The sequence below is a fragment of the Sander lucioperca genome, chromosome 20 (genome assembly GCF_008315115.2).
Source record: "Sander lucioperca isolate FBNREF2018 chromosome 20, SLUC_FBN_1.2, whole genome shotgun sequence".
Taxonomy (NCBI): domain Eukaryota; kingdom Metazoa; phylum Chordata; class Actinopteri; order Perciformes; family Percidae; genus Sander; species Sander lucioperca.
The window spans coordinates 16,286,299-16,305,690 of record NC_050192.1 but is presented as its reverse complement, the minus strand read 5'-3'; the positions used below and the strand labels follow the sequence as shown (position 1 = coordinate 16,305,690).

Here is a 19,392-nt window from a genome sequence, read left to right as displayed (position 1 = left end):
TGGAATATTGTTGTGTATGTTAACGTACACAATGTCCCATTGGTGTAAATTGGCAGGTTTAAGAACGCTGCAGACCGGCGCGTTGCAAATAGTTTCATCTCGTTGCCAATCTTTGGCTTTAAATGACCCCATTTACAATTTTTAGTTGCAGCTCCAAACGTTTACATTGTTCTCTGTGATCTTAAATAAGTTGCTGTGTTGCTGTTATTCCATTTATGTGTGTGTGTGTGTGTGTGTGTGTGTGTGTGTGTGTGATCTGTTTTTAATCCACAGTAGTACTTTCTTTCTATGCCTTGAAGCCATTCGTCTTCTTTTGCAGCTCTGGAGCAGTTTGAGCTGAATTGAAGAGTTTTTTTTTTTTTTTTTTTTTATATTCGGCTTTGTGCCCTCATTACGATGCAGACCTATATTTTCAAAATACAATTCCCTAATTATCCCTGCTGTCGTAGTTTCACATCAGAAGCCGAGTTGGGGTGCTCTGAAAAGGCTTTCATGTGCAACGCTATTAGGGTCCGTTTATTTTCAACTCAGTTCCTCCACAAAAAAGAAATGTTGAGCAAGATTTCTGTGCCGGTTCACAGCAGAGCATTTGTTCATGATTACTGTGGGAGAGAAAGAAAGACACAGCTTTTGCTTTGCTTTGCATTTTTGGGAGGATTGTGAAGGAATTTCAGTTTTAATTGACACAATTAAAACCACATAAAATGCCAGGTCATCCATTGTATATTAACACAGTTTCGTTCCTTTATGTACTGCACTGCACTTTATAAAGATGGAAGACAATTAAGTCTCTCTTATCTTATCTTGTATGAATGGTGGGAAGGGTTGATCTGAGACTTAAAAAACTGTCCTTTGTTTGTCTCATTCTCTGGTGCAGTAGTCAGGGAAAAAGTAACGCACAGCAAGAGAGGACTCGCACACAAAAAAACAGAAAAGATCAAAACTAGTCTGGATTTCCATGATTCTACGTGATACATTACAGAGCTGTACAGACAGTGAAGAAATGTGCAAACGTTTCAGCTCTCAGTGCAAAATGATGAGTCACCCTACATGTTGGTTACTCCACAGGTGCACCTAGTGAATCCTCTCAGGCTTGATTGAACACACATGGAACCAATTACCTACAGGTCAAGTCGTTACAAAGATTGGGAGTCAAATCTGATCCACACTTTCACCACGACGAATAGGAATTATGTCACTGCCACAGAACGCCAAATCCCAGATAAAATGATTGAAAGTGCCTTCAAAGTCAAAGTGTCTTTTGTCCATTATATACGGTGGCCGACAGGGGCAAACACAATGAAAGCACACTTAATGAAACACACGCAAATAGACAAAACACAAGCAAGTTAAGAAAACATCTTCATAAATTTGACAACACATGCGCAGCATTTACACAAATGCGCTGCAAATACACACAACACAACCAAATACAGAAACGCGCTGCAAATAGAGAAAGAAGCGAAAAGAAAAGCACACAATCCCCAAAAACAAATGCAATCTCTCTCTCTCTCTCTCTATGAGGTTGAAAATCAAGCTGTTCCACTTAGCACTCCCCCTAGAGGCCTGGAGAACTTTCGTTGTGTAATCTGGATGCAGCGTTTTGTTGCATTCGTTTTCGGGGATCGTGTGCTTTTCTTGTTGCATTGTTTCTGTATTTGCAGCGCGTTTCTGTATTTGGGTGTGTTGTGTGTATTTGCAGCGCGTTCACTAATTGCTGTGCAATTTGTCATGTTGCGTGTTGTCAAATTAATGAAGATGTTTTCTTAATTTGCTTGTGTTTTGTCTATTTGCGTTTGTTTCATTAAGTTTTAAGCAGTGTGTTTGCCCCTGTCAGCCACCGTAATTATATGAACAAATAATATGTAAATGTAGACAAAAGGGATACAGACTGATAAATAATTTGGTCGAGCTTCAGTCAGTATGTTTTTTGGCTCGGTAAGTTACAGCTGCATTCACATTTTGGATATAATTCAACAGTTTCATCTATGAATGGAAAAGGAGATGGTATCTACTGCAGTGTTTTCCAAAGCGCGTTCCCCTCATTGTGTTAATGCTGATTGAGCAGCATTCACAGTTATCCGATTCTATATTCTTCAACTTTCTTAGGTCGACTCTAACGGCTGCATACGTTCAGCTACAAAAACCATTAAAATATCAAAATGTTCAGCTCTTTAAGCACATGATGGGACTTCTTCAACTTTTCCCCCACTATTTATACTTTTTGAAATATTAAGCTTTTTTCAATTTGTATTTTACATTAAAGTCGATGGAGCAATCTTCAAATGCTTTTCAGGCTTCTTCCTCTTCGAAATGCTACTCCTCCTCCCATATACTTTTACCTTCAGAAGGCATTCAAACTGTTCGCAAAACCTATAGCTATTAGAAAATGATTTAGCTTCATGATATCTTTTACACGTTTTGTGTTATCACTGTTTACGTTTAGTATTTCATTCAGGCTTTTTTCTGTGCTCATAATGGAGTGTATATAGCATGGCTTAGAGTGGGTGATGTTTAGCTTTAGCAATTTAACTTTTAAACATTCACAAGCATTTCCTGCAGAAAATGCATTTTCTCATTACGCTTTTTGTCTGGCAGTTTGGTCTAGGGGTCGACAGATACTGGCTTTTCAAGGCCGATACCGATACCAATTATTAGTAGTTAATGGAACCGATATATGGAAATGATATGTATTCACTGTACAGGAAAAAAGAAAATCTTTTAGTCTGCACGACCACATGATACAAGCCTTCCTTTATTGCGCCGTCCCCCACCCCCCGGTTTCGGTTTATGACGAAATACCTGCAGAACTAAAGACATTCCCATCAGCCTCTGATGTACTTTGTGTTTTTTTGCTAATAGCAAATGTTAGCATGTTAAAACGCTAAACTACATATCAAAAGAAACACATTTATCCACATAAACCTCTGCTAAATACACAGTTACGCCACAAATGTGACGGCTCACTGTAACGTTACAGAAACTGTCCTTCAGCCATCAGACGCCTCCACCGCCCTCCCCGCCGACTCGTCCTTGAGCAAAGTTTTAAACCCGCAGGCCGCAGTCCAGCTCACTCTACAGCTCTACAGCTAACCTCCACCTCCACCTCTGACCTCTGAGAGTAGAGGGTCGGGAGAAAAGAGGATTTCCCTGCAGGGAGCAATGCAGTTTCAAATTACATGACACTTGATTTAAGCCTGTTAAATCCATCAGAGGGATCAAGAGAACCGGCACGCGAAGCTGTCACACAGGTTTACATGTGAAGAAAGATGTACACAGAGCAGCAGAAACACATCGAACGCAGAGCTTCAGAGCATAAAACATCAGTACGTCACGTTCAACTCCAAGGTTTTTTATCACTTGTCCCATCTGGCAAGTGATATGGTGTTTTTCCACTACATGGTACCTGCTCGACTCAACTCGACTCTACTCCCATTTTTTGGTTTTCCGTTATGATAAAAAGTCCCTGGTAGCTGCTAACTGGGACTTTTTTTAGTCTCACCTCCGTCGAGGTTCCCAGCGAGCTGAGGCGATACCAAAAGGTGACGTGAAAACCTGCAGACTACTGATTGGTCGGAGAGAATCGTCACTAATCACTGCGTCATCATTGCTATAGCGACAGAACAAACCCGCCATTTTTAAATAGTTTTGCCAGCGTTTTTTTTTTTTTTTGCTGCCTCCAGCTTCTTTAGAAACAACACACCTTCGACATTCGGTGTGCGTGTCGCGTTAGGTCAAGGCAGTTTCCTGCGGCGTCGCTATGGCGACCAGCCACGCTCGCCTCACACATGATGCGGTACTAAATCTGCAACGGGGCACCGCGGTCGAGCCGAGCCGAGCAGAGCTGAGTCTAGCAGGTACCAATAGTCTCACAATTGCCAGACCTTCCTCCATAGCGCTGCAGAACCAATCACAATTGTCTTGGGTGGCGCTAAGCGCCGGACGGAGCGATGGTGCCTCTGCAAAATAGCCTCAGGAAGGAACTTGTCTAGGTGGAACGTGTACGTTCAAAGGTTGTTTTAGTTTCCCAGGGGGAAAACAAAGGACTTTCACCCCGGAAATGCGCGTTCAGCTTGCCGTGCTCTGTACCTGGTCTCAAAGCCCTGTTCTCGGGTAAGTCAACCATTAACTGTCGCTGATACGGCGGAGCTGTAACCGGCATCACGGCTTTTCAAGTTCTTTCGCTCCTCCACTAGCCATGACTGTCTCTATCAACTGCTTTCAGCATGCCCCCTTCACGTGAACATACAACTGATTTTAACATTGCCTGTATCTTTTCACAACAATCGTCCATAGAGATGTATCAGCCAACTTTAAGTTAACAGTGACAGTAAACAATTATGTCACACTATTGTTATGGTTGGTCGTCGCAATTAATCCACGGTTCACATGCGTTTATCATCAAAAAACACACTTTATTCAAAGTCAACAGGACCAAAATAACTATTATAAGCTGTCTTGGTTCGTCTTTCCACTGTTCCAACAATCACCACTCTGGTTTGGTTGAAATAAACCCTTAATTCACCCATTTACATGTGGAGATATGCTGGCTCTATACACGCTAAAAGTACTGATTATTTACATGGAGTCTGGTGGGTTTGGTGATGGTGATTTCGGAGTTGTTTCTGGTCAAACAAAGAGGATTTTACTCTTTTTAAAAAAGGTCTATCTCTGTAGGGATCCTTTCCATAATGTTGTCAGACACTTAGAATAATAATCTGAGCTTGTCAGCAGCAAAAACAGAACTTTTAGTGGACGCCAACACGGCTACCAGTCACAGCGTTCTCGCTCAATACTGGACCAATTTCAAAGATTGTTGTTTCCATCACACTCAGGGTATGTTTTTCCTGGTTAGTGCCAATGAAGAGGAATCTTAACCTTTGTGTTGTCTTCCTCTTGACCATGGACTTGTTGACACACACAAAAACTAACTTTTTTTGTCACTTTTTTCCAACACTTTTTATTCATGGTCAATAATCCTAATTTAAATGACATTATATCAAGATCAGAAGATGTTGAGTGAATCACAGTTCATGTCAAAGTTTTAGTCAGTAGACCATTTACATTTTATTTTCTCAAATGCTTTAAAATTGCATAAAACGCCCAAAATTCTATGGAAGTAATCATTACTTTTACCTACGAAGAATGTTGTATGGCTTCCATACAATGTACAAAGTACACCGGTATCACTGCCTGCCTGTCTGTTTTACAGGAGAGTTTACATGTTAACCACCCTCCCCCTCTAGTTAAGAATTAATAAATGAATAAAATAAAGTTGACCTGTTAGGTAAACCTGAACTGAAGGACTGAAATCTGACTATTGAAAGCTTGTCTGCAGTCGGCTGTTCGTGCAGGTGTCCTACAAGTTTGTTTTTTTTAAATGAGAAATGGCAAAACAAACATTGAATGGTTATGAAGGACAGGGACGTCAGAGCAGCAGGAGTTTATCTCAGGATCCAACAGTAGAGACTAGAGTTTAATATAATTTTTATACTTCTATATCTCTACTCTGTATCTGTACTGTAGCCGGAGGGAACAAACCCATCATTATCTGGAAAAGGAAAGCATTATTCTTCCTCGTGTAGATGCAGAGAGCCTCGGGACTTTGGTTTAATTTATTGTTATTGACTAATTGCTTTACCTAGTAATCATTAAAGCACTAGTTGATCCAATCACTTTGACAGAGAGCAACTATGATTTACTCTTAGTCTTTGTGATGTGAATTTTCAGGGCTAGTAGCTTCCAAAAATTTTTTTTTAAAACCTTTTCTAATAAATCCTGATTGCATCATTTCAACATTATTGTCCACATTTCAAACACAACTGACCTAATGTCATTTTCATAATAGAATCACATCCCACAGACAGCTCGGTAAACAATAAATGTGATATAATGAATATAATATATATGAATTTAATACCAAAGCTAATGCAATCAAGTAGCAGTTTAGAGCAACTATCTGAATCCATTTAAACAGACTAATGGTTGGATATAAAGCTGTTATTTAGAGAACCATGTTGTACAAACTATGCATGTTTTTCTCCTTAACGTTAAACCATATTATTGTCTCAAAGTTAAAACAAATATATTCTGAATTGTTCATCCAAATTCACGCTCAGTCCTGACTGACTAATGCTGCAGGGAATTCTAAAAAAACAGCATTTACAGTTTGAAATTGGCTGGATAGCTGGAAAGGTGGGCAACTAGAAGCAGAAATGCATCATGCACCATTTTCTTTTTCCAAAAAATCCACCTTAACTCCAACTGTGCACTTTCTTTCTTTCTTTCTGCAACAATCCAGTTTGCTCCAAAGCAATATTCAAACAGTAAGTCCTGCTTCACATTACGGATCGTGTTCCTTGAAAGCCATAATAATTAACTTTCAGGCCCAGCATTTAACCCTTGTGTTGACTGTGGGTCACATTGACCCGTTTTCAATTTTTGTTTTATATCAGAAAAAAATGGGACGTAGAAATAAGCGCTGAAAACGAAAAATTTAACAATTTAAAATGTTGGAAAAAGAAAAAACTAACTGTGAAAAAAGGCGTCAAAAACATAAAAAAAAAAAACTCCATCAAATTTCCCACCTCTTTTTCCCAGAAATTACGTTAATTCTACTCATTTGTTTCACCAGTTGTGTTTTGAGTGAAACTTAATTGCTGATAGGATTACAGCTGGTGGGAAAGTTTTATGTTCTTGTAGTTCGAAAGAATGTCGTAGGGACGTAGGACATAGACAACAGAGACCGGGGTCCACATCCTGAGTCCTACTCGTGCTCAGGTCTAAGCTGCCAGTATACTCCATAAGAAATGCTTGTTGGATGGACATATAGCTCCAGAAACTTCCTCCCCCCACACACACCTTTCTGACATCGGATTAGGGGTGTCTATGTCCTGTAAATCAGACATTGCCCACCCACTTCATGCTGCGATTAGTCAGCAGTGCGAAGGTTAGAAAGGAGCCAGGGTTTGAACCATTTCTGTCACTTTTCATGTGAACAATTGAGTGCAACACTATTAACATCATCCAGGAGAGACTTACTGTTTGACTTTTTGTCACAGTACTAAATTGGTTGGAACTCCACACCAAAAACTTGGTGTACTTTAATCTACATATCTGAGCGGATAAATATGACATGCGGAGTTCCCCAAGGCTCCATTCTGGGGCCTCTTCTGTTTAACATTTACATGCTTCCACTGGCTCAGATTATGGAAAACAACAAAATAACAAACAAAAAATACCATTGTTATGCAGATGACACTGAAATTGACCAGGGGACTAATGTCCGATACAAACGAGTGTGTTGAACAAATCAACAATTGGATGTGCCAGAACTTTCTTCATTAAACAAAGAAAAAACTGAGGTAGTTTTTGGAGCCAAAGAGGAACAAAAGCACTCAGCTTGAATCAGCAATGTTAAAAACAACAGACATGCCTGCCAGTAGCTCCTCACCCGACGCTGATTGGTTCGGTCCGCTGCTGTTTGGACACGCTTGGACGCTTTTACTTGAAGCCTGACAAGATGGATTTTTTTGTGTGATATGTGATCCCGCGATTCTCACTCGCGTGATCTTGTGATATTACGAGAAGAATCCGTGCAAGGTGACCTTTTATCAAACGTAACTCCTAAACATCCACCTCAAGTTTATACTTTCTTAAACCTTATAAATCCGGTGTCCTGGGTGAAAGTCCTATGTTGTTTGACCCATCCATCCGTCTGTCATACTACTCGCCACCGTTGTTGCTCTTAATACTACATTGTGGACAAGTTGCTGCTCTGCCCGGCGTGTCCCATACAGACACCAAAGGATGATTTTTGTGTCAGTATCTGACAAGGAGAGCCACAGACCAAGCGTCCCTATTTGACGAGTTAGGAATGTGATCACTTGCTAACACCAAGTCAGGATTACAGTATGACTTCAAATTTGAACCTGGATTCATCACATGCTCCACTGTTCAGGTTTTTTATGTTCCGGCCCTAAACTTTCCCCCAGATCCGGCTTTCTCTTGTTCCTACCAATTACCCATTACCCAACAGCTCATCCATCTCCCATCACACTATACGCATTCCTCACAACAAGCCCCCAGTTTAAAGGGACATTCTGTGTTTTTCTGTTTCCCCCTCTCCCTGTCCATAGCGGCATCATTATAAGAGCCTATTATGGCGTTACAGAGGCCGACTCACAGACTAAATGCCTTGTTTCTGTCCGCCATGGGAGCCATCTATAGAGCCGCAACTCCCTCCTTCAACAGAGAGGCCCCTTCATCACACTGCCCTCCTCCTCCTCCTCCTCTCATCCTCCTCGCTCTTCTCCCTCAGACACAGACAGGCCTTTATCTGCCCATCATGGGCTCGCTCTCGCTTTCTCTTTTTTCTTCTTCTCCAGCCTGACCCTGTTTTCCCCAGCGAACAGGCGTAACGGTTAGGATTTGTGGGGGAAACACACACACACACACACACACATACACATACACACACACACACACACACACAAAAAAGCGAAAAAGGCTGGTTTGGAAAGCCAACAAACACACACACACACACACACACACACACACAAAAAGCGAAAAAGGCTGGTTTGGAAAGCCAACAAACACACACACACACACACACACACACACAGAGGGAAAAGGATGATTTGGAAAGCCAGCTAAATATTTTATCCATGGCCATGCTATCTGTCTGTCTGTCTAGCTTAATACCGATTTGATGTTAAGTCTTTCCAGCAGAGGTTTTTTTTTCACATTTTATTTTCTGATCAAATAATCTCGTCACATCGGCTCTGCAAACATCTAAACTGTGTACCATGTCGTCTCGTTGTCTCTGCTATCTCTCTGGCTAGGAGACGAGTAGCAGTATTAAAAGACAAATCCTCTGTAGAGCTGCACCAAACTGTTATTTCTTATATCAAATAATCTGTTCTTTATAAAGACATTCATGTGGTCTAAAAAAAACAAAACAAACATATTCATTCATATCACTTCTATTGTGTGACCAATCATCGCCAAGTATTTTGATAATCAATTGATCGGTTTGAGTAAAAACTTATTGTTATGTCAGCTTGTTAAATGTGAGTATGTTGTAGTTTCTTATCTCCTCTGGGATAGTAAACTGACTATCTTTGAGTGTGGACAAAACAAGACATTTAAAGTCATCTTGTCATCTTGGGCTTTTTGGGAAACACTGATCGATATTTTTCACATTTTTCTGACATTTTAGAGACAAAACAACTAATCTATTCATCCAGGAAATAATCCACACATTAATCCACAATGACAATAATCGTTAGTTGCAGCCCTATACCGCAAATTGTCAAATTTAAGAATCTGGAACAATCAATCCATGATCAACAGTCAGACAAAACTCAGTCAAATAATCAACAAATTATGTCAGTCAGATGTCAGGCAAAAGTTTCACGCTCAGAAAAGCTGTGTTTTCGTGGCAGACTGTGAACTGATACAACTCACAAAACTATTTAGGGCCCTATCTTGCACCCGGTGCAAAGCCCGACTCAAGTGTTGCTAGTTTAAGACCGACGCAGTTGTCAATTTTCCATCCAGCGCCCACGTCGTTTAAATAGCAAATGCACCTGCGCCCATCTGTTCGCCCATGGGCGTGCTGGTCTTACATGGAGGTGTGTTCAGGGGCATTCTGGGCGTGCTGGTCTTACAGGGAGGTGTGTTCAGGTGCATTCTGGGCATGCAGGTCTTACAGGGAGGTGTGTTCAGGTGCATTCTGGGCGTATTACTATCTTGAGGCAGCGGGAAGTGATGGCACCATTGACCAACAACAACCTGGTCTAAAGTCAATAACGCAGCATTTCATTGTTATTTTAACACCAAATTAGTAAAATGCGCCTACGCTTATGCACAGCACGCACACACTATGCTTGTTACACACACAGGGACACACAGCAGCACACAAACACGCAAAAGATTGAAAATATGTGCAAATCCTCCATCATAATAGCAATGCTCCAAGGTCCAAACGCGCCTGGCTTTTAAAGGGAATGGGAGATGATCTCTGATTGGTTTATTGCATGTTACGCCCAAAACACACCTCTGATTAATGAAGACACTAAGTACAACCCTTTAGAACCATGCCCCTGGCACACGGATCCTTTTTTCTGCCGTCAAACTAGCAAAAGTGGATTCGTACACTCCCTAAACGCACCTGCGCCAGGTGCTTCACGCCGTGCGCTTAGATCGTTAAAATAGGGCCCTTTCTGTGGTGCAGTTCACTCTCTACTACATCACTAACTGCAAAGCACAGTAGGGCTTCATTCTTCCACATTCTAAGTTTGTCCGAAATGTGACTTCTTCAACCCTTCAGCAATAGTTTGATTTGAACATCTACATTATGGACTCATTATGGAAAAGCAGCACTTATATTGAGTGGATTATCTCGGAGAAATAAAAGAGTGTGCGTTTAAAAAGACATAGCCTACATTTAACATGAAAACTGGGCTTTCAGGTGTTAAAAACTAGATTCACACACTGTAAAACTACACTCACACACTTCAAAACTTTTTACAGTACATTTACAGTAATTTACAGCTTCGCCTACTAAACAAACTACTGATTTTAAATGTTACAATGTTTTACTGTAAATAGACAGTTTCTTACCATATTATTTGAATTTACAGTAATATACTGGAGTAGTGCAGTGTAATTCCCACCTTTTCCTACGCATTGGTATTAACTAGGGATACCGAATACCGAATCCACTGGTTAAGATTCTGCCGAATCCGAAACCGACAACCGAATCCTACTCCCAGGGCTAGCAATGCTGGTAATGGTCGTCTGGTTAACACAAGTTTTTAGCTGTGACTGTCCTTTGCCGTACCTGAAGTTGCTACATTTTGACTGCTGTCTGTAGATTCCTTCATGCACAACTCGTATTCTTTCGGATGTTTCATACCAAATGTAACAGCGGCGACGTTGTGTATTGTTTAGGGTCCTCGCCACCACGAGACAAATCGGCATTGCAAATTGAACATGTTGAACGGCCTTCTTTTGACTGAAAGTACTGCCAAAAAACACTTTTTCTGCTCACGAGTTCCATTTTCACTTTCTCACAGCCTGCTGCATTGAACGGTCCACCTACGTAAACACCTTCCTGTAATCAACGGCGCCGTCATTACGTCGACTAGCGTAGCGCACGTAGTGCAAGCGTAGGGTTCGGTTCGGTGGAAAAAAATTCTAAGGTTCGGCAGAAACAGAACCCGTCAAAAAGCCCCATATTCAGCCGAATCCGAAGCCGAATCCTGGACCTAGTATTAACAGTAAATACCTGTAATCTGTAACATTCGCACATAGTGTTGTAATATTATTATTGTTTTCTCCCAGAATGCATTGCCATTTACAGTATGATCCTGTATAACAGTAAAACAGTAAGATACTGTGTGATTTTAGTTGTAAATTTACATCAAAGGCTTACAGTGTTGGGATTTTTTAATTAAATGAAGCAACATGGCTGTAAGAACATTGTCTTTGGTTATTCCAGTTAAAATAGACAAGATATGGCTTCAATGAGTCCTAGAACAATGTTTTCTTGATCTGTCTGTCACACAACATTACTGCTGGCAGTTTTCTGAAACATTTTTGTTTTTTTAAACCTCTCAGGCAGCGAGTGGGTCTCCTTCATTTCTCTAACAGAATGAAAAACAACTTGCAAAGACTTGAAATCTCCTGGAGCTGCAGAATCCCTCCCAGTGAACACCATCATGTCAGAATGATGACACTGTTAGGTTGTAATGGATTGCAGACTTCCACAATTTGTCTGCCTTTACAACACAATGCTGAAATACAGTATACTTCGAGAATGTCCTCCAACTCCAACCCCATGAGTCACTTTTGGGACTTAAGGCGTCTAAATATGACTCTGAAGGAGACTTTTTGCGTCACTAACAAACGCCAAAGGCACCCGACCAAGCATCACTTTTTGACGTGATGGGACGAAGTATAAGAGTGCCAAATGTCCTCGTAAGGACGCAGGATGGATCAAACAAACAAAGGACTTTCACCCAGGAGACTGAGGTTCATGTCCCGTTTGAAAATAAAAGTAAACGGAGAGTTGTTTTTAACTTTGTGGAATGTCACGTTCTGCGTCGCGTCCGCAACTGGAAGTTAAGTAAACTAACTCAAACCACCATCTTTTTCTAAACTTAACTTAGTAGTTTTGGTGCTTAAAGGTAACCAAACTGCAACTGTTCACAACTTTGACATGGTTAAAACCGTTAGGTTCCCTGGTTTAGATACGAGGACGGAAAACGCTCCTGTGGGTCGGATTAGAGAGCAGGGAATAAAAGACCGATATCATCGTATGGTACCGATACTCTGACTTTGGTACCGGTTCTTAAACGGTCCTTTTTGCAATATAAAACAAAAAGAAATCACAATATTAGATTTTCCTACGTTTCTCTATGATGCGTAACGTTAGACAGCCAATCACAAACGTTATTAGATCTTGGTAGAAGCATGCTGCGTGCTGATTGGCCCACTGACACTGATGAGATTTACTCCTTAGGTATTGAAATTGGGTAATGAATGACGAGGCATTTAGAGGCAATTCGGTCAGTGCCTAAAAAGTATTGAATTCGGTACCCGACCCTAATGAACACCAGCGTTTCCTGCAGCGTTTTATGAATGAAACAAAGATTGGAACCATAAACTGTTACACTTCATGAAATAAAAGATTAACCTTCAGGCCAAACAACAGCCTTCTCCTCTCCTCTCCTGTCCTCTCTTCTCCTTTGCTCTCCTCTCCTTTCCTCTCTTCTCCTTTGCTCTCCTCTCGTTTCCTCTCGTTTCCTTTCCTTTCCTCTCTTCTCCTTTGCTCTCTTCTCCTTTGCTCTCCTCTCCTATCCTCCCCTCTCATTTCCTTTCCTCTCTTCTCCTCTCCTTTCCTCTCCTCTCGTTTCCTCTCTTCTCCTTTGCTTTCCTGTCTTCTCCTTTGCTCTCCTCTCCTTTCCTCTCCTCTCGTTTACTCTCTTCTCCTTTGCTTTCCTGTCTTCTCCTTTGCTCTCCTTTCCTTTCCTCTCTTCTCCTTTGCTTTCCTGTCTTCTCCTTTGCTCTCCTTTCCTTTCCTCTTCTCCTTTGCTTTCCTGTCTTCTCCTTTGCTCTCCTTTCCTTTCCTCTCTTCTCCTTTGCTTTCCTGTCTTCTCCTTTGCTCTCCTTTCCTTTCCTCTCTTCTCCTTTGCTCTCCTCTCCTATCCTCTCATTTCCTTTCCTCTCTTCTCCTCTCCTTTCCTCCCCTCTCGTTTCCTCTCCTCTCCTCTTGGTTCCTCTCCTCTCCTATCCTTTCATTTCTTCTCCTCTCCTTTCCTTTCCTTTCCTCTCCTCTCCTTATGCTAAAGACAGCTGCTGTTTGAGAGCGTGGCACACACAGAGACACTTTTTAAGTAGGAGAGACAAGCGCCTGAGCTCCTCTTCTTCCATACATATTCTTATATATCTGTCTCAAAGCTCCAACAGTGTGTGAGCCGCGCGCGCGGACAAGGAGCATAATTCTGAAGAGTGAGAGAGGGAGGCTGAAGGAGGGAGGGAGGCTGAGGGAGGGAAGGAAGCTGAGGGAGGGAGGCGCATTCCCGAGGCAGAAGGGGGGGAGGGGGGGCAGCCACGCGCATGCTCGAGACAGCAGGTGCCCGAGCCAGTTAAAGAAAAAAAAAACTAATTTGCATTGCTAATGAGCTCCTGTGAGCCTCCTCCCCCTCCATTTTGGGGGGCAAAAAAAAAAAAAAGCTTCTAATATGGCGCCGTGTTTTTATTCCTGTTCTCCTTTTCCTCTCCTTCCAAAAAACAACAACAAAGACAAGAGATTAAATAATTCATTTGGTGAAATTGCTGATATGAAAAGAATATTTTACACACTTGTCCTGTAAAATCCTTGTTGAAATAGTGTAAAAATACATCAATATAATGCCACCAAGCGTGAAGACGGAGACTAGACTTTACAGTTGACTGCACTTTAAATCGCTGTAGCAATATTATACCAGACGTAAGCACAACTTTACACGATGGAACTGCTTCTGAGGCGATTTATTTGGCTTATTAAGCCGATTTAAAGGCGATTGAAGCATCAGGTTTACACAGGGAACAATAGAGACAGAGTCATACTGCACATAAGCATCCCACAGCATCGATTCATCAGCCAATCACATCACAGAGAGGGATACTAATGATCAAATGGGATAAGAGAGCAGCGAGGGAGGGAAGGGGTTCATGGGGGCTCCGACATCAACAACAACAGAGAGAGAGAGAGAGAGAGAGAGAGACAGAGGGAGAGAGAGAGAGAGAGAGAGAGAGAGAGAGACAGAGGGAGAGAGAGAGAGAGAGAGAGAGAGAGAGAGAGAGAGAGAGAGACAGAGGGAGAGAGAGAGAGAGAGAGAGAGAGAGAGAGAGAGAGAGAGACAGGGAGAGAGAGACAGAGGGAGAGAGATACAGAGCGAGAGAGAGAGAGACAGAGGGAGAGAGAGAGACAGACAGAGAGAGAGACAGAGAGAGAGACAGAGGGAGAGGGAGAGACAGGCAGAGAGAGAGACAGAGGGAGAGAGAGAGAGAGAGAATTCCTCATTGACCAAAACAAGTGAAGCGCCAAATTCCCAACAAGCTGCCCTCTTGTCTATTGTGGGGGGGAGAAAGAGCCTCGCTTCAAACCTCCAACCTCCTTTATGTTAATGAATACAGTAGCAGACAATATTAATAATGATAATTGCCAGTTGGATTCAAATTATAATGGTGTTTCGGCGCTTTTTTCCCGCGCTGACCTCGTTTACATCTCACACATGGACACCGTGTGGCTGCGATAACATGCGATGTGATTTCAGTCGGAATCTGTCGCCATGTGCGTGCGTTTTCACACGCGCTTCATCGAAAATGGCTGAGAGACCCTCGCACCCCTTCCCCCGTCTCCCTCAGCCCCCATTTCAGCCTCTGTCTCTTTCTGCGCGCGCACTGTATGATACCCTCAGGTTTTTTTTTTTTTTATTATAAAGGCGCATAAACAACTTAATGCACCCTTTGTTCATGCATCTTTTTGGTGGTATTCTGCAGACTGTACGCGCCGAAAACAAACACACACACACACACACACATATTCACATGGGCAGATGACAGACTCACGTGTCAGATGCACAGAGGCAGCTCTCACATTTGACCGTATACGTGTCTGCGCCCGAGAGCAACAAACAGACAAGACAAAGCATGAAAATATCACATAAATATCAAATATATCATAGAGCAGGTATCCATCCCTGCACTATAACGACCCCATGTGTGATTAGAAATACCACAAAGCTCCCTGTTGAGCCCCATGTGAACACTCACTAACATATAAGACTGATATCATTCGCCTCTGTTGCTCCAAAAGCGGCGCACAAACACAAAACAGCGCACAAACCAGACGCTCAGACTGGAGCCAGTCTGTGCGATTCTACCGGGCTTTGCTGTGATTAATAACTAAATCATGAAATAAGACATATTTCTAATTTAACCCCCAACCCCCCCCCCAACCCCTCTCGTTGCTTCCAGAAGCAACCAGATCAACGGCTTTTTTGGGGCACACAACCAACACGTAGCGTCGCCAAACAACAGCCCCAGTTCATTGTCCCCCTCCGCCGCCGCCACCACTGTCTCTGTCTTCCGGAGACCCTCCAACCTCGACACAAACAAGCCCCTCTTGCACCCCCCACCCCACCCCCCTTGCCGCTCTCCTACTACTACTCCTACCAGGTTAATGTGACCGTTATCGGCTAATTACGCGCCAGCTAATCGCCATTAAACGCATTCCCGTGAGCTGTATAGCCTCGAACCTGCGCGCAACAACGCGGCCAATAAAACGGCTCATTTACAGAGGTGATGAAATCAACAAAAAAAAAAAAAGGCAGCGATTAATGCAAAGAGCAGGGAGACGATGAGAGCAGAGAATAGGTAGATAAATGAGCCGAACAAACCTCCTTTTCGTGCGCGTAAATCCGTTTCCAAAGCGCGTGGAGAGAAAGGTAATAAGCTTGTTGTGTTGGACGGGAAAAGACGCTGCTGCCGGGGCTAAATCCTACCAGCCATCCTCTCTCTCTCTTTCTCTCTCTCTCTCTCTCTCTCTCTCTCTCTCTCTCTCTCTCTCTCTCTCTCTCTCTCTCTCTGTGTCTCTCTCTGCCTTGCGCTCTCAGTCTAGGTCTCTCTCTCTCTCTCTCTCTCTCTCTCTCTCTCTCTCTCTCTCTCTCTCTGCCAATTGTGAGGGATGAAATTGGCGCGAGGGGTCTCGTAGCGGGACGTTGGCAGGTCCCACACGCACGCACGTACACGCACATACATACATACATACATACATACACACGCACGGGGGGGGGGTGCCTTCCTACCTCACTCACTCCCCAGTGGTTGCCCCTGGCAACTATGAAGACCACCAGCCCCGCCCCTTGCCTCGCCAGACCCCCCCACCCCCCTTTTCCCCCCTCCCTCCCCCCAAATTTCATCCCCTCTAGTTAAGAGGGTTTAGAGAAACATTATCTTCTCGGGAGTTCATTTGCTCTCTGGTCACCGAGAAGCTGAGAAGAGAACGTGATGCTCAAGCGATGAGGGAGACACAAACAGAAAGAAAGAAAGAGAGAGAGAGAGAGAGAGAGAGAGAGAGAGAGACAGACAGACAGAGAGAGAGAGAGACAGAGAGAGAGTGTGTGTGTGTGTGTCATAGTCTGAGCGCCAACAGCTTACAACTCTCCCTGTGGTGGCTGCTCCATTCACGGTTCAGGCATTGTTTGGTACCTGTGTGTGTGTGTGTGTGTGTGTGTGTGTGTGTGTGTGTGTGTGTGTATGGGCAGGAGAACAATGGGGGCAAAGCATCAGGGTGAGCAAACAGAGGGGGGGAGAATGAAGGGGGGAGGGGGTAAGGAGGAGGAGGAGACCTCCCCCCCCCCCTCTTCTTTCAAACATCAACCATTCAGAGTGAACTGGAAGAAGATGGAGATGGAGCAGCAGAGAGAAGCCATGCACGCTAAGCCGGATCAGTTTTAAAAAGTGCACGTGTTGGCTGGATGCGTTCGCGGCTCCGTGTCCGCTTCAGGCCGTCCGCTGGAAGAGTTTCAGCAGCAGAGCGTCTTCACGCAGTCTGTTCTTCATGGGATCACCACCTTTTGAGCAAAATTGAAATTTTGAGCATTTTCTGCAACACTTTGTTCCACTGGCCAGTTTTAATTGAAAATCTTTATCATTCTTTTAGGTTTTCATATACTGCATATTCTTTGCAATTTTTGCACTCAACCCATTCAGCCTTTTTTTTTTAAGCAACAGTTACTTTGTATGTATATCCTTGTTTTTCTGTATTTATTATTTATGTCACATTTAATGTTGTGTGTAATATATTTGTCTGTTTGTTTATGTATGCACCTTTCCCCCAGGCAAATTCCACATAAATGTAACTTATTGTGGCAATGAAACCTGTTCTGAAAAACCCTTTTCTGATTTTTCACAGCCCATCATCTTATGTTCAGAACCCAACATTCAATGCAGGACACAGTGCGTCCTTGATAAGGCGGTTTCGTACCAACCCATTCATGAGAATGTGTCGGTCTGCCTGCTCTCTCGTCAGACACCAACGAATGTGTGGAACAAGCATAGGCCTATGTCATATAGAAAATCAATCAGTCACAAACTGCAGTGACACTCGGCCATTTCTAAATACACTGTTAGACATAATGTAATAGCTACAGTTAATTACTACATACTGTACCACAGTAAAATACTGAAAACTGTTTTACAGTATTTTACTGTAGTTTTCAATGCATGATAAGGATTCTGGCTGAAGTCAAACACTGATGTCAAACACTGTATACTAGAGATGAAGATCTTTGCCCGAACCTGACCCGTTCGGTCCTAATTTCTATCATTTTACACGGGCTCGGGCCGGGCTCGGGCCGGGCTCGGGCTTGCGCTCCGGGTTGCGCAGTAAATGAGCGGTCAGGTGATGCGTTTCGATTAGCGTCTGCAGGACTTATTTGATTTCTTTGTTCCAACTTGAGCCAGATGAGGCTGATGCTTTACGCGGTAACGTTACAAAAAACCTATGGGGTTGTCGCTCTGGGACACGTCGCTCTGGGACGGGCGAGTCTAATGCTGGGAGGGAAAAAATTACATTACACTCACTATAAAATACTACACTACACCACTGCCTCGCGGTGCTCTGTAGCCAGCTCACAGTCACCTTTTCTCGGCTAAAGTTAACTGTAAAGACCGCTAAACTTAACTGTCATGTGACCGGCCGGCAGTCGCTGTAATTTCGTAGGATATCATTTGAATTGTTGAGCATAAGTTTTTGTTCAATATGATACGAACCCGTTCATCCAGCCCTGCCCCCCACACACACAAAAACTGTGTGCCAAAAACTACCCTTGCAACTTTCGGCCGGTGAGCCAGCAGCCTCAGCATCAGGAAGTATCGTGTGATATCAGTTCTTGCACTGTAACAAATTGCTTCACGGCACTGCACACATACGCCCATTCTGGAACCGGCTAACAAGGTAGCGATGGAGTTTTTCACGCTATCGTCATGGCTGAGCCGGCAAAAAAGAAGCAGAAAGCTAGGAAAGCATTGTCGGAGGAACAGAGAAAGAGGAAACGGCAGACTGACCAAGCGAGGAGTGAGACACGAGTAAACATAGGAGCTGCCAAATATCTATTCCGAAGCTGTAGGGGGAGCTCTATAGAGAAACCTGCCAGCAAAAAGCGAGAAAACAGCGAAGAAATGGCCAAAACTGCATAGCGCCTCTTTGATTAAAATTTTTATAAATAATTTAAAAAAAGTTTGATTACTGTAAATATCAGAACTAAAATATAAGCTTCCTCTACTGCCATTTGAGTCGCCACCTTTTCATTTATTTTTTTTAATTTTTTTTGTATTGACAAAATGCAGTTTACAAAAAAATCAGGTAAGCAATGATAGCACGTGAACAACAAGTGCACAAACTTATGAAAATAAAAAAAGTAAATAAATAAATAGAAACATACGAGGCAATACAAACAAGTATAATATAATAATAACATAAAAATATATAAAAAAAAGAAATAACAGACATTACAAACAAGTACAAGAAGACATAAATTTACAGTTAGTCAGAGGTTTCAGGGAAAAAAAGCTCTACAGTTTCCACAATTTTGATACTTTTTTTGTTATCAAACGTTCTAAGTGACTTCAGTAGAGATTTAAATTCTATGAGAAAAGGTACAAAATTAGGAGATGTTAGAAAATGTCTGCTTGTGAATATAGTTTCCACCTTTTTATTCTTCATTTCATTCTCTGCTATTACGTCACATCTACCGTCACCTCACTGCGCTCTGTAGCCGGCTCACAGTCACCTTTTCTCGGCTAAACTTAACTGTAAAGACCGCTAAACTTAAC

At 42.7% G+C, this 19,392-nt stretch overlaps 1 protein-coding gene across 4 annotated transcripts in view; it reads right to left on the bottom strand.

Moving 5' to 3' along the window:
• si:ch211-137a8.4 (apolipoprotein B receptor) overlaps nt 1-16,203 on the bottom strand; it is a 47,972-nt gene extending 31,769 nt beyond the window's left edge. For 3 of the 4 annotated variants that reach the window (XM_031304066.2, XM_035995838.1, XM_031304067.2), the window contains exon 1: nt 15,954-16,203. The gene's annotated coding sequence lies outside the window, so the exon portion shown is untranslated. Of the gene's footprint in view, nt 1-15,123; nt 15,234-15,953 lie in introns of those variants that run through there. The other variant, XM_035995837.1, reaches the window with a different exon arrangement.
• Nucleotides 16,204-19,392: the final 3,189 nt, after the last annotated feature.